The sequence below is a fragment of the Hibiscus syriacus genome, unplaced genomic scaffold (genome assembly GCF_006381635.1).
Source record: "Hibiscus syriacus cultivar Baekdansim isolate YM2019G1 unplaced genomic scaffold, ASM638163v2 tig00111409_pilon, whole genome shotgun sequence".
Lineage (NCBI taxonomy): Eukaryota > Viridiplantae > Streptophyta > Magnoliopsida > Malvales > Malvaceae > Hibiscus > Hibiscus syriacus.
The window spans coordinates 709,386-720,089 of NW_024063086.1; positions in this window are offsets into that span (position 1 = coordinate 709,386).

Here is a 10,704-nt window from a genome sequence, read left to right on the forward strand (position 1 = left end):
CACTCATACATAGACTCTTCATTGCCTTGGCAAAAAGATACTATGACATTCCTAAGATGGGTGTTCATATTGGGTGGATTATACCATAGAAAAAAGTTTTTGCACAAGTCCACTCAGGACCTTATCGAGCCAGAAGGGAGTCCATTACGCCATGCCCTGGCATGATCTTTCAAAGAATATGTAAATAACTTCAATTTCAACACATCTTCAAGCACACCTTGTTGTTGAAAGGAGTCTCAGACCTCCAAAAATGTGCGAACATGTTACCTTGCATCCTCATTAGGAGCACCACCAAACTGTCCAATCAAGTCCAACATATCGAACATAACCGATTTGAGCTCGAATGGTCTGCCTGAATCTTTGGAGCTACAATAGCAGGATTAAGGTCATCCAATGAGGGAGCTAAGTGATCTATAATAGTTTGTGGTCTTTTAGTATTCTTCATATATTTATTTTCTGTGGCATTTAATTATTCAGTTTCCTCCACTTCATTTTGAACTTTGTATATAGCTTTTTGAGCTCCTTTAACGGAAATTTTTTTTGATCTCAGGTTCAAAAATGAAATAATAGTTCCTTGGGACTTCTACAAGTCATACAACCGTATGAAACCTGAAAAGGGTAAAAATAACGAATAAATTCATAAAGAAAAATAATAAAGAAACAAGATAATGCTTTAACAAAACTTTTAAAAACACCAATTGTCAATCCCCGGGAACGACACTAAAAACTTGATCACGTGTAAATGTGTGTGTTGTGGCATGTAAATCTATGCAAGTATACATAATCGATGCAAGTAATAGGAATAGGCATCATTAACTAATCCTAAGTATCTAAGTCTAATGATATAAACAAGGAAAATATGCAATGGCAAATGGTATGAACAGATGGAAAAAAGTATGGTCGAGGCAAGAAAAAATATAAAGTGTAGTGAGCAGAAAAGTTTTATCGAGGCAAGAAAAATATGCAAAGGTAAAAAAATAAAAATTGTTAAGGCTAAAGTTGTCAAAACTCTAGAAATAGTCTAGAAACCTCACACAATTAAACTTCTAATGGAGCACTTACGTTGGATTTGCTACCATAAGAAATTATTCTATGTCTAGGATGATCTAGTATGCTATGCCTATGCAACTCGACATGATTTACTAAAGTATTCTAGGACTTTTGCTATGGTAATACTACTCGACGTGAACTACAACCCTTGGTTTGTCAAACTGTTGCTGCGACAATACCCCTCAACGTAAACTATAGCTTTTTGCCTATCCTACTCAAGTATTTACCCTTTTTAGTCAAATAAAACCCTCTCTTTATCTCTAAGGTGGATTAGAACCTCACCATCTCAGATTAGTTCCATTATTTACGTAGATCTAACCTAACTCTCTCGATATTAGGTATCAACTCCTAGAAAATGGAAATCTCTCGAAAGCTCTTACAAAGACTAGGAATGTTTTGTCGAGGCACTAGGCAATCTCTCAAAAGCTCTTACAGTGTCAAGGCAAAAGATATAAAAAGTGAAAAACAACACTTAACAAAAATATGCTTAATCATTCATTAACGGTAAAATAAAATATCATCCAAACATTGTTGACACCAAATAAAATAGTTTATAGTGTGTTTAACGTCATACCAAAAATCAATCTTTAAGTACAAGCCCTTAGAAGATAAGAAAATGAAGAAAATGAGGAAGAAAAACTCATAGAACAGAGCGTTTCCATGACATCAGACCACCACCATGACTGCTATAACGCACCATCCTCTTTTCGAGGGCCTGGCCATTGCTCCGACGAAGCCTGTCTATGGAGGACACCAAGGACAGTCAAGTAGGGAATGGTGGAAAAAAGGACGCCGCTGTCGCCTTTTCTAAGCCTAGGGTATTTTCTCTATATGATTCTGAACACTTTATTAAGAGTTATAATAAGGTAATTATAGTGGGAATTTCTAGGGTTTAGTGCCCTTAGAAATTCTCTAAATACCCTTGAATTTAAACCCTTTTTTGAATAACATAGCCATTTACGGTGGTCTAAATTCCTTGATGTGGGCATGAATGAATGTGAGGTAGATTGGACAGTTGGCTGTGTGACATCAACAATTTTGTCTTGTACTGCGTCAGACTAGCGAGATAAAACTTGCATTGGAAAGAAAATTTGTTCCTCACTGTTGTCGTCTTGTTCCATTAGCCCTAGAAAATTAATTTGTCACGGCAAAATAAATTATTCTCTAGTAATTTACTGCATCATCACAATCAACAAACATTCTTTATCATCAGTAACATCAGTTTAATCAAATAAACTTTGCCTTGGCAAAATTTATCCACCATATGAAAATTAGTCCTAAATTCAACTATATGCAGCTAAAATGCTATGTCAATGGCTTTTAGACAATCAATAACTTAAGTAAAAAGACCTAAAATATAGTTTTTTTACCGAGTTATAAGATTTACTCTATGAGTCTGCTTTCATACATCAACGACTCCTTCGACTTTACTTTTATATTGTTCTCATTTGAATGCGAACTCTGACCTAGATAAATCCCAAGTTGCCGAAATGAACTGCCTTGACCCATATTGGATGGAAACCAGTAAAGGAGCTTATCCTACGGAACCCCATATGCTTGGAAACATAACCCAATCTCGTTCTCCACATCTATAGAGTATGTCTGAAGAGATGTTCCATGAAGCACGCCATAATATATCACTATCTCGAATGACCATCCATTTCTCTTAATTGAAACCCCCAGGCCTTTTTCGAGAAAGGAAATCTTTCAAGGGTAAAAACCTTCTACGACGACTCGATTAGTCGTCTTCTCCACGTGTTTGAAGTGATTAAGGATCCAAAATAGCAACAATGGTGCGTATCCTATGAAGCGTCCTTCTCCTTCTCGTCTGCAGGAATTTAAGGAATGGAATGTCTCTGCCAAAATAGCCAAAACTAGATCCACATGTCTGTCCAATCTCTCAAACAAATCAATCACTGACACATCAACAAGCCCCAGGATATTCGGGAATATGACTAGCCCATAAATACCTAGAGCAAACATGTCAGTATTGTTTCTGTTATCAGGATGACGATTATTTACTTCTCTCAAAGCAGTCCAGGTGATACATTCACTATCTCCTTTATTCTTAATGCATCTAGCGACACAATCTTTACTCATTCTGGTCATCAAAAGCAATTTCTTCTTGAAAGAATGAGTGTTTGGCATCTTAGTGTACACCTTGTCTACATGGAATCTCAGAAAATAAATCAAGGCATGGTACTCCTCTATGGTAGGTGTCATATCCACTCGACCAAAAGTAAAGCAAATGTAGGCAGGATTCCAGAACTGTGCAAGAGCCCTAAACAAAATTCGGTAAATTGGAACATCCAGGAGATAAGATATGTCACCATAGAGCTGATAAAATAATTGCTTATCGGCTGCTTCCCATTTACCCATATGTCTTTCAATTCACTTAAGTCATTTTGAAGGACATTGATGTGGGTGTACCCAATTATATCTGACACATATCCAGGCTATAAGCTATCTCCATTGGTTAACTGGGATTGCTCGGACCATCTCAGAATATCTGCATTATCTTCTACCTATTTTTGAATCCTTCGTTCCATATTACTAGCCTTCTATATGGACATCGATCACGAATCAACATCATGGAATGAATAGTATAATGTAAAAATGAAAATAAAATAAAATAGAAAGGCAAAAGAAAATTAGTCAGTAATCATAAAGAAATTAACTGGACATAATATAATTTTTCAATAAAACCTACCCCACATGCGAACGACCCAATCATGCTTTACCAGATCCTACCCAATATGATTTCTACCCACATGCTTTGTTTATTGAAAATTCTAACCTCATGCCATCTAGTTCGCATGCTTATTCGGAAAAAATAAACCTAACCGTATGATCTCTAGTTCGCATACATTTATTCGAAAATTAAAATTACACTATAAAAATTAAAAGACTCAAAAAGGCTTTTCCTTGTGTATTATCCTCACTGGATTATTAGGGTTTAGGTTAGACTACCTAGGTTCGAGTTCTAGGTTCACTATATGCTGAGTTTGGCTCTAAAGTAAAAAGTTCTCGAACTATCCTTATAGGTGCCCGCTTGGGCTGCCAGACCCTCAATCCTACCCTATCACAAGTTTTTGGATCGAGTTTAATTTTAGGGGACACGCCTTTTATGCCCATGCGGAGGTGAAAACCATCACAAGTACCATAAGGTGTGAGCCCCAAGAGTAATCCACTATCCCATACGGAGGTGAAAACCACACGACGGATTAGTTCCTCACTCCTGCTTAATTAGGATAGAGTGGGGTTTTAGCTCATGTTATGCAAATGCAGTTGTGTAGTGTGTGATGAAAAGCGAAAAAAAACACACAACCAACACAAAATGAAATTCTCAAACTTTTAATCTAAAAACATCAGCAAACAAATCAGTACGGCTATTTAGTGTTTAATCAAGTTATAAACATAAAATTTATTTAAACCAAACAAGGGATCAAAAACTAAATTATAATGAACTTGTAATTTTCATTGCAAAGATAATTAATTAATTGACTAATCGACTTGACTATAAAAAAAAGTACCCAGTGGAGTCGCCAAACTGTCAAAATGATTTTTCTTAATAAAAGAAATTTAATTTTTAACAGTTATTTTTAAAAGATCTCATCTCGAATACCTTTTAATAATAAAACATGGTTCAAGGAGTCACCACCAATCTTTGATTAGGATGTGATTGAGCACCCAAAAACGAATTTGTTATTTTAATAAAAATATTAATTTTAATTAAAACATCAAATTTACGGTATGCATTACTAAAAATTTAAGTTCAGGAATCGGTTATGCATGGAGAAGGATTAGCATTCCCACAACGCCCTAAATCGATACCTAGTCGATTAATTAGTTGTCTTTGCAATGAAATTTGCAAATTTGATTTTAATTTTAATATAAGATCCATTTGAATAATATTATTTGAATTTTAGGATGAAACACAATAATATTTAGTTATTTCCTATCGAGCAAATCAATCTCTCATACCTTCAAGCAGTCAGTTCCTTCTCCAATTAAAATAAAGAAACATTACAATTCTATTCAAAATTTCATTATTAATTCCAAATTTAAATGCATAAATAAAAAAATAAATAAAAAACTTAAATTTAAGAATTTTCTTTTTAAAACATATTCTTTGAATTTTAAGAAGGAAAAAGGTAATATTTAATCATTTCCAATCGAGAAGAAATGACCTCTTATGTCTTAAAGCAGTCATTTATTACTCCAATCGAAATAAAGAAATATTATTATTTCATCTTAAAATTCAATATTAGTTCGAGTGCTATTTATTTTGATATCCCATTAAAAAAATACAAAAATAAGATAAAAAATACAAACATATATCAAACAAATACGATTAATTAATTGTTTTACCAACCATTAATGAGAATAAGGATGTACAATTATTTAAATATATCAAGACATGACCTTAGATTCGATATAACAGTCTTTTCTTGGTGAATTTAATTAAAAGAACATGATCTTTTTCTCAATTTCAAATTTTAAATGCAATCAATTTTATTCGTTTCACTTGATATGATACTTTTTTATTTTAAGATTATTGAAAGCAACCTCTTATTCTTTAAGACAATCACTTTCCCTAATCTCAAAATAAACAGATATTCCCTTAATCAAATTATTTTGATCGAATCAAAAAATGCTTATGAGGGTTTCATACAATTTTAATTTAAAATAGAACTTAACCCAATATGCACCAAATTACACATTTACCTACATAGCATGCCTAAAAATAATAATACTATTAATATATATATATTATTTATTTATTGATTAAAGTATGCTACACTTAATAAGCAAATATTAATAATGTAGCATATATGTATAAATTTAAAATTCATAAAAGTAACAAATAAAAGTTTTTCTATGTTTTCCTATCTATTTACATGTATATTCTTAACTTAAGACAAAAACGATTATATTATATCTATAAAATGTGAAACACATGTATATATGTATGTATGTACATATATAGTAGTTATAAAGAACAATAAATGAAATAAATACATACATACAATATAGGATATTTTATAAATACATAAATATGCATATATGAAATAATAAAGTAAAACAATGAAAAGTATAAGGATTAAAACGTATTTAAACCATTCGAAACAAGGACTAAATCACAATATGGAAAAAGAATAAGGACTAAGCATGCTAATAAACCATATCATTCATAACAGCATCTTAAATAAGCAAGGATTAAAATGAAAAATCCAAAAGTAACATGTTGATTGTACAAACAAGCATAAACTTGAAATAACTAAGCCTAATAACCAAAATACAACACGCACAAAATTTGGAGACAAACTCATAAACTTCAAAAATCAAGAAATTGGTCTAAAATGAAACATGAAGAAAATAAGGAGCTCGAAATTAAATAGAGTAAGTTGCATTTAGTGACTAAAATAAAGCATTACAATGCCCATGACCATTCTCAAGTAAATAACCCATGCGCCAGTTTCTAAAATCCCTAAGACCTTAAAATGACACCATTTTGGATTGCACTTAAATACCCTATTATAAGTTTTGGGGAAAACCTAAACCCCATTTTTTTATCCGACTACTCGACCCTCTTTCTCAAACTCTCTTTTTTTCTCCTCTCAACTGAAAGAGGAGAAGGTTTTCCCACGCCGACCGCCTTTCTACTACTCCGATGAGGGGTCGATGACCCTCCATTTGCTCCCTAAAATTACTCTTTCAAACCCCCTAGAAAAAGCCCAAAATAACACAAAAATAGGTTACCTTGAAGCTTTTCGATTTGCATTCTTCCGGTTATGCAAGGATCTTTGGGTTCTAGAGTTAAAAATTCTTCATTTTTCTCATTTTTTTTCTTTGTCTCAGTTCTCATCTCTTTTTTTTCCTCAATCAAAATTTTTTCTCTGTTTTTTTTTTCCTTTTCCATAACTGAAAAATCCCTTTGTTTTCATCCTCTTTTGCGTGTTTGGTAAGGCTAGAACCGAGGGATGATTTCTCCTTAACTCCCATTAATTCATCCTAGTTTTCCAGGATTTTAATCAAAATTTTATTGGATTTTTGGTGATTTGATTTTGTAGATTGATTTTCTGGTTTGGTTTTGTTGTAGATGACAATGGGTAGTTGAAATGACGACTGGATCGTTGGGAACATGCGGCTAGAATAGTGGCAGCGGCTGAAGACTCTCACCGGCGGTGACAATGACTGAAATGGAAAACTAAGGTTTCATCAAACTATAATCTCAGTGGGCTCGAGTTTGGGCCGGCTGTGATGATTTAGTTCGGGTCCGGTTGGATTTGTAAAATTGGGTCAGTTGGGTCGGTTTTATTTGTTGTAATTTGGCTTGCAAAAGAAACAAATAATAATAATAATAATAATAATAATAATAATAATAATAATAAATAAATAAATAAATAATATTAATGAAATATCCGGACGAAAATGGGTGTCGAGGTCGTCCCTAGCCTTCGCTTGGTGATGCTCCTCACTGGATCTGTTTCTCCTCCACCACAAACTCTTACTCTTGATGATCGATCTGTCATGGAGAATGAAGCTTTTGAGTTATATGTTGCACAGGACAGTGCCCTTGCCTTGTGGTTATTGTCCACAATCAGCCCCTCGATGTTACCTCAGTGGTGGGTGCTGACACGACAGTTATTGGCGTTATTTGCCAATCGGTCTTACATCGTTGCCATGAATATTCACTTCCAACTTAAATCTGCTCAGAAATGAGATCTTGGCATTCTTACATATGTTTCCCACTTGAACAAGAACTGTGACTCTCTACCGATTTTTTATTTTGAAAAGGTGGTTACTGTCTTAAATGGGTTGCCTGCATAATATCGCTCCGTTGTTAATGGCATTACAGCGAGCCGTGAGCCTTTAACCCTTAAAGGGGTCGTTTCCATTCTTCTTGATACTGAGACTCAACAGAAGAACTTTGAGCGCGCTGATAATTTGCCGAAGAGTTCCAACATTGCACAAGTTCATACCTCTAAATCTGGGGATCATTCGTCCTTATCAACTGATTCGTCTTCTCGTTCTTATTCTGGGTCTCAATCCTACTCTGGTGGCCATGGTCGTGGGCGCATCAAACATCAGTGTCAACTCTACGGCAAGAATGACCACCTCGTTGATCGGTGTGGTACTAATTTGATCAATCATTTTTGGGGGTAATAGCGACTGGTTTTCATGCGTCTACTGGTGACTGGCAACCGGTGGAAAATGTTTGTCACTGCTGGGAATACAGGTTGTGGTTGCACTCACTTTGAACAGCCTGGTGAAAAATCCTTCTCGTCTAGTGCCAATGATCACAACAGTCATTATGCTCATGTGGATGATGGCAACAGGGGTGCATGGTTTTCTGACTCTGAAGCCATGCATCACGTCACATCGGATGCAACTGAGGTGGTGGATGGAGCTGAGTATATTGGTCCTGGCAAACTTGTCATGGGAAATGGTAATCTTTTACATATTTTTAAGATTGGATAGTCTGCTTTAGTTACTCATTCTCGTTATTTGAACCTAAGCAACTTGTTACACGTTCCTCATGTTACTAAAAAATTGCTTTCGGCTTTGAAGTTTGCTAGTGATAACAATATCTTCTTAGAGTTTCATGCTCTCGATGTTTGGTTCGTGACGAGGATACTGATGTTGTGCTACTTCAAGGCCGAGCAGTTGGTGGACTTTATGAGTTTGGGTATGAGTTACCAATAATCAAGCTCCTATCGAAGCTAATGTTGCGTTGGGTCTGTCTAATTTGTATCAAGTGTGGCAATATCACCTTTGTCATCCTTCTTTTGAAACATTTGATCAAGTCAGCTCTCGATGTAATTTGGCTTTTGCCTAAATGCTTGGATAAATTACAATTGTATGTTTTCTCTTCATGTCAAATGGGAAAAAGCCATAAACTTCATTTATTTCCTTCACACAGTGTTTACTCTGAACCGTTTCAACTTGTTTATTCAGACTTGTGGGGGCCTTCTCGTGTTGCTTCCAATGGCTTCAAGTACTATGTCTCTTTTGTAGATGCACATACCAGACACACTTGGCTCTATTTGTTAAAATCCATGGGGCAAGCAATGGGTGCATTTCATATGTTTCAGCAAATGGTTTGTACTTGGTTTCATGCTGAAATTAAAGTTGTGCAAAGCAATTGGGGAGGTGAACATCGCTCTTTGTCGTTGGTCCACGTTAAGGGCGGTATTCATCATTGTGTAACTTGCCCTTATGTTGGAGAAATATGAACTGAACAGAAAAAAAAAACTCAGAAGCTATTTACTGCTGAAATAGTTTACTTCAATTGAATACTAAGAAAAGAAAATAGCATGCCTTTAAATATGCATTTACACAACTAATGAACTCCTGAAAATCTGAACTAACCTCAGATATTTTGGCCACTATAATGACCACTTATTCTACTAACTGAAACTAGGAAATCAAGCAATTAACTACGAGAAATTTTAGCAACTAATTAACAGCTACAAATAACATATTCAGCTGTTCTAACTTTGAATTATTCTTCAACAACCTCCCTTGATTCAAAGTTGCACACTCCAAGTTGATTTCTGAAATAAACATGCTTTTCATGAGGAAGCGACTTTGTAAATATGTCAGCCACTTGCTCATTAGTGTTGCAATACTTCAACTGAACTTGACTTTAAGTTACCAACACACGAATGAAATAAACTTGAATGTAGATATGCTTTGTTCGCCCATTAAGTGTTGGATTCTCACTCATTGTAATTGCAACTTTGTTCACACCATATCGTTGTTGCACCTTTTTGTTCTTGCCGGAAATCTACAAGTAAACGTCTCAACCACACAGCTTGACATGATACTGAAGTTGCAGCAAGATATTCTGCTTCAAAGGAGGATAATGTTGTAGTTGCTTGCTTCTTCGAACTCTAGCAAATAGTGCCTGATCCAATATTAAAAATGTGACCCGAAGTGCTTCTCTTATCCTCAAAACAACCAGCACAGTCGCTATCAGTGTATCCAACCAATTCAAACTTTGATACTCAATCATACCACAACCCAAAATCAGTTGTTCCAGCTATGTATCGAAGTACTCGTTTTGCTGCTCTATAATGATGTTTTATTGGATTATGCATATACCTGGAAATAACCCCAATTGAAAAAACAATGTCAGGTCGGGTATGTAACAAGTAAATCAGACCACCTACGAGACTTCTAAATTGTGTTGCATTACCAAGCTCAGTACCATCATCAACCTTCAACTTTTCATTTAAGTTCATAGGTGTAGCAGTAACTTTATAACTTTATAATTCATCATATTGAACTTCTTAAGCAAATCAAGGGCATATTTTCTTTGTGAGACATGATAACACCATAAAAATACTCTATTTTTATTCTTTTTACTTAAGTTATTGTTTGTCTAAACATTGTTGTCATAGCATATTAGTTGCATTTAGGTTATAATTGCATGTGGTGGATAAGTTTTGCCTAGGCAAGATTTATTTGGCTTAACTGATGTTGCTGAGGAGAAAGGGCTTTTGTGGGTTGTGTGTGTTCAGGAATTGACTTAGGAGAAACATTTCGGCTGTGACAATATATTTCGCAAGGGCCAGTGGAACACAAAAGACGAAGACAGTGAGGAATAGATTTTTCTTGCTAAGGTAAGATTTATCTTGCAAATCT